This window comes from Bubalus kerabau, chromosome 7 (genome assembly GCF_029407905.1).
Source record: "Bubalus kerabau isolate K-KA32 ecotype Philippines breed swamp buffalo chromosome 7, PCC_UOA_SB_1v2, whole genome shotgun sequence".
Taxonomy (NCBI): domain Eukaryota; kingdom Metazoa; phylum Chordata; class Mammalia; order Artiodactyla; family Bovidae; genus Bubalus; species Bubalus kerabau.
Genome location: NC_073630.1, coordinates 34,781,669 through 34,787,220, shown reverse-complemented (window position 1 = coordinate 34,787,220; position 5,552 = coordinate 34,781,669). Strand labels below are relative to the sequence as shown.

Genomic DNA, 5,552 nt, shown 5'->3' with positions numbered 1-5,552 from the left:
TCCATAAGGCCCTACCTCTGAATACCATGACATGAGGAGAGAGGGTAGGGTTTCAACATGAGTTTGGGGTACACAAACAGCTTGTAATAGAAAGCACTATTTTCCAAAAGGCTATCTTGCAAATAGTTTTAGCACTGCTTGTTGGATATTTGCATACAACTTGGAACTTATCTTTTCTTTGGCCAGGCTGCAAATGTAGCCAACACTAGAAAAGTAATGGTGATAAAGCAAGAAACCTCCAAATGGAAGTTTGCTGCTGCTAAGTCGCTTTAGTCACGTCCGACTCTGTGCAACCCCATAGACGGCAGCCCACCAGGCTCCCCTGTCCCTGGGATTCTCCAGGCAAGAACACTGGAGTGGGTTGCCATTTCCTTCTCCAATGCATGAAAGTGAAAAGTGAAAGTGAAGTCGCTCAGTCGTGTCCGACTCTTTGCGACCCCATGGACTGCAGCCCACCAGGGTCCTCTGTCCATGGGATTTTCCAGGCAAGAGTACTGGAGACGGGTGCCATTGCCTTCTCCAATAATGAAGTTTAGTAAGAGAAAATATAGTTATTCTTTAAAAATCAAGCTTCTCACAATGGTTGCTTTGAACCAACTGCAATTGCTGTTCCTACACGTGTAGGCATCCACCTTTAATAAAACTGGCAGTGTTTAAAATCCCAGAAAACTCATCAAGCAGTATAAAAGCATTCTGCTCCGTGTATAAAATGCTTTGTTCCTGTTGAGACTGAGCTAATGACACTGTCAGTAGCACAGAGGTGGCAAAGAGACACTTACATGGGCATCAATATCCAAAGAGGGAAAGAAGAGACAGCTTTGCACTTCAATGACTGCTTGTCTAAACCCAAGAAAATGTAAATTCACCTGAGAATAAAGCTTAGATTTATTACATGTCCATGTCCATCTAAAGCCCTTATTAGGGGAAGTGGCTCAGATGTATATGTTGCTATAAAGTATTCTAGGATGATAAATAATGTCAATCAGTGACTGATGGGATGTGATGCATTCAAGGTTAAAGGGGAAAAAAACTGCAAGTTTGGGGGTTTGCATTTATTTTTAGAGAAGTGAAGTGAAGTGAAGTTGCTCAGTAGTGTCTGACTCTTTGCGACCCCATGGACTGTAGCCTACTGGGCTCCTCCGTCCATGGGATTTTCCAGGCAGGTGTACTGGAGTGGGTGGCCATTTCCTTCTCCAGAGGACCCATGGGTCAAACCCGTGTCTCCCGCATTGTAGGCAGATGCTTTACCATCTGAGCCATAAGGGAAGCCCTGTAACATGCTGGGAACATTTTTAGAGAAGAGCATTAAACAGTAGCCTTTCTGCAATATTATGAGAATCTTCCTGCCCCCCTCATTTTCCACACAAACAAATGTGAATCCTTAAGAAGATACTTCAGAATTATCAGCTGTAAGTAGAAAGATAGCTTTCAAAAACTCTTGTAAAAAATCAAAAATAAAAAACCCCTGTTTATGCAGGGAATTATCTGAGAAGAAATCCCTAGGAATTACCAAGTGAATGAAACCAAGGTTCAGAGCGCTGTGTGCTGTGACCCATACACATAAAAGATTTCTCATTAAAGCAAAAAGGAGTTCAAATATAAAAATATTAGATAAATTGGTTGTTTTTTAAATACATGCAGCAAAGTATGTTTTTTCAATTTCTTCTTTGAGTGATTTATATGCATATATATTTTAAAGTGATTTTAATAGAATTAGAAAACACAAATATTTGGCTAGATATAGAGAATTATCCAACAATTACTGTGGACTAAAACTGGAATAGAGCCTGGGTAGCTCAGTTGGTAGAGCATCAGACTTTTAATCTGAGGGTTCGGGGTTCAAGTCCCTATCCATACACTATGGTTCTGTGTTTTAGGATTTCCGTCGTGGTTCAGTGCTAAAGAATCTACCTGCCAATTCAGGAGACTTTGGTTCGACCCCTGGATCTGGAGGAACCCTGGAGAAGGAAATGACAGGCTACAGTCCATGGGGTCACAAAAGAGTCAGACACGACTTAGTGACTAAACAACAATACTAGAATAGCTTCTTTTATGAGGTACCCTCATGAGACTTAACAACTAAAGAATAAGAAAAAGAACCCATTGGACTCATTTTGAGTATATTTGACCAATGTTGGTAATAGTGCAGTGGGTGGGAGATTAAAAAAATAAGTAACCTTTAAAGAGCATTCTATTCATAGCAGCACTTCACAGCAGCCAAATGGTGGAAACAATCCATGTGTCCATCAACTGATGAATGACCAAACAAATGTGGTATAGCCATACAGTGAAACATTTTTCAACTATAAAAAGGAATGAAGCATTGACCCATGCTACAATAGGGATGAACCTTAAAAATAGTTTCATTTAAACAGTTAAATGAAAGAAGCCAGACACAAAAGGTCACCTATTATATGATTCCATATACATGAAATATATAGAATAGGTAAATCCATAGAGGCAGAAAACAAATTGATGGTTCCAGGGTCTAGAGAGACAGGGACTGGGACTGAACTATTGAATGCATATGGGATTTTCTTTTGGGATGATGAAAATGTTTTGGAGCTAGATAGAGCCTGGAAAATCCCATGGGCGGAGGAGCCTTGTAGGCTGCAGTCCATGGGGTCACTAGGGGTCGGACACGACTGAGCAACTTCACTTTCACTTTTTACTTGCATGCATTGGAGAAGGAAATGGCAGCCCACTCCAGTGTTCTTGCCTGGAGAATCCCAGGGACGGGGGAGCCTGGTGGGCTGCCATCTATGGGGTCGCACAGAGTCAGACACGACTCAAGCGACTTAACAGCTTAGCAGAGGTAATGATTACACAACACTGTGAGTGGACTAAATGTGGGTAACTTGTATGTCCTAAAATTATTAATTTCATGTTATGTTAATTTTACCTGAATTATTTTTCTTTTTTTGGGGGGGGGGGAGGTCAGGAGAGGAAGGTCACACCATACAGCATGCAGAACTACCTCCCAGACCAGAAATCAAAGCCTAGCAGTGAAAGCCTAGCAGTGAAACCACTGGACCGCCAGGGAAGTCCTCAATTCCTAAAAATGCAAAAAGTTATAAATATGAGGGTAGTCTGGTATCACTGGGGCGGAAATTAACAGCCCTGGGAAACAGAATTGAAAACTTAGAAAAATTCAGTTACACATGAAAAACAATCCATTTCTATGATTCTATAACAATTTGTAAATTAAAATTCTGAATTAAATTTATGATTATTGTTGTCATATTATATAGAACTAATAGATTAAGTAAATTATATCTAAAGTTGTTGCTGTTGTTTAGTTGCTAAGCCATGTCTGACTCTTTTGTGACCCCATGGACTGTAGCCTCCAGGCTCCTCTGTCCAGGGGATTTTCCAGGCAAGAGTACTGGAGTGGGTTGCCATTTCCTTCTCCAGGGAACCTTCCCAACCCAGGGATCAAACTCACATCTCCTTTGTTGGCAGTCGGGTTCTTTATCACTGAGCCACCAGGGAAGACTTAATTCTAAAATTACTCCATTGATTTGAAACAGTAATTCATGTACCCAAGGTTTTGACAAAGTACTAGTGGATGAGAACTAGGATACAGTCCTATATTCCTTTCAGATTAAATTACATATTTTTATAAGTTTTTCAAATCTGTTAAGGGTCAGATGAGTTGATAAGCCAGGTAATCATATATTACAAAGGAGTTACAGTAAATGACTTGAATAAACTGATATCTAAAAGTGATTCACTCTTTGCTTTCAAACTTGTTATGATTACTTTCAGCACTTTAAGTCTGAGCTACAATGTTCTTTCAATTGCCTTATTGTGGGATGACTCAGAGCCTAGCTTGGAAGCTGCAGAAAAACAACTTAGAAAAGCAAACTTGCCATTAAAGATCAAAGAGATGTCTGTAATTATTTCATTTGTGCAGAGCATTCTCTTGCCATGTCATTTACTATGCATGTGCTCTCATGGAGTTTTCGTTCCAGGAGAATGCATGTTGATCTCAACATTGATCTCTATTTATCAGAATGTTTCCCCTGGGAACCCTGTACCTTATAAGTTGGTAGGACTTCAGTGCCAGGCAAAGTTTATGATACAGGGGGATGAGCTCCTCCTTCAGAGTCCAGGACCTGAGTTTGAGTACCAGCCCCATAATTATAATCTGTGGGACCTGTATGAGTTCCTATTCCTACCACAATAATTAACAAGACTAAATTCACAAGATTGTCAAAGGGATTCAATTAGATGATACATATGAAAAAATAATTTATAAATTTTAAAATTATATATAAATATATTTACATATGTATATTATAAATACATTTATAAAATATGTACATAATGTATACATATATGTATATATGCATATGACTTGTACATATTATATAATATGCAATGTGTATATATTATATGTGTATATATATAAAATATGTTATATGATATATAATATGTATATATATTATATATATATACCCTTGTGTATATGTAGAGAGAGAATATATGTATATATAGTTCTGTATACATGCCTCTTTTATAGAATTATTACATTGTATTTGAACCATTTCATCTCCCTTATGAGTCTCATGGAATCTGGTAAGTGGTAGGCATTCATTAAAGTTTGAATGAATGAATGACTGATTCAAAAGTAACATCAAAAACTATGTGAATTTTATCTTTAAAATATTCAGCATTACCTTTATTCTACATAGTCTGTCTGTTGCCTACCATTGTTTTTTCAAAAAAGGGATTTTTTAACATAATTTTTTAAATATATGTAAAGATGCTATTTACACAGCACAGAATATCAATACTCAAAATAAATGTATAAAACATGTGCAACATTTCCACATAGAAAATTATAAATCTTGCATGTAAATTTTAAAAGACCTACAAAAATGAAATGCTGTAATAATATACTGGAGGAGTCAATATGATAAAGAAGTTAACTTCCCCAGATTGATTTATAAAATCAATGCAGTCCCAATCAGAATCTCAACAGGTTCTTTGTTTTCTTTTGTGGAGCTAGACAAGCTGATTCAAAAATTTATATGAAAACACAAAAGCTTAAGAACAATCAAAGCTCAAACAACTCAAGTAAAAAAATGGGCCAAAGACCTCAACAGACATCTCACCAAAGAAGATATACAGATGACAAATAAGCATGAGAAAGATACTCCACATCACATGTCATTACAGTAAAGCAAACTGAAACAAGATATCACTGCACACAAATTAGAATGACCAAAATCCAGAACACAGACACATCAAATGACGGTGAGAATGTGGACAACAGTAATTTTCTCTGTGTATCCTTAGTGGGATTGCAAAATGTTACAGCCACTTTGGAAGAGTTTGATGGTTTCTTACAAAACACACTCTTTCCATACAATTCAGTGTTCCTTCTCCTCAGAAGGAACCTATTTACTGAAAGGTGTGAAAAACTTTGTGTCCACACCTAAACCTGTACGTGGATATTTATAGCAACTTTATTCACAATTGCAAAACCTAAAAGCAACCTCCTTCAACAGGTGAATGAATAAAGTTTGGTATATCCAGACAATAGA

The 5,552-nt window shown here is 37.5% G+C and overlaps 1 non-coding gene across 1 annotated transcript; it reads left to right on the top strand.

Annotated features, from left to right (window-relative positions):
• The first annotated feature begins 1,785 nt into the window (after positions 1-1,785).
• TRNAK-UUU (transfer RNA lysine (anticodon UUU)) lies at positions 1,786-1,858 on the top strand. The gene has a single exon. It is a non-coding gene; the product is annotated as a tRNA-Lys (tRNA).
• The last annotated feature ends 3,694 nt before the right edge of the window (positions 1,859-5,552 follow it).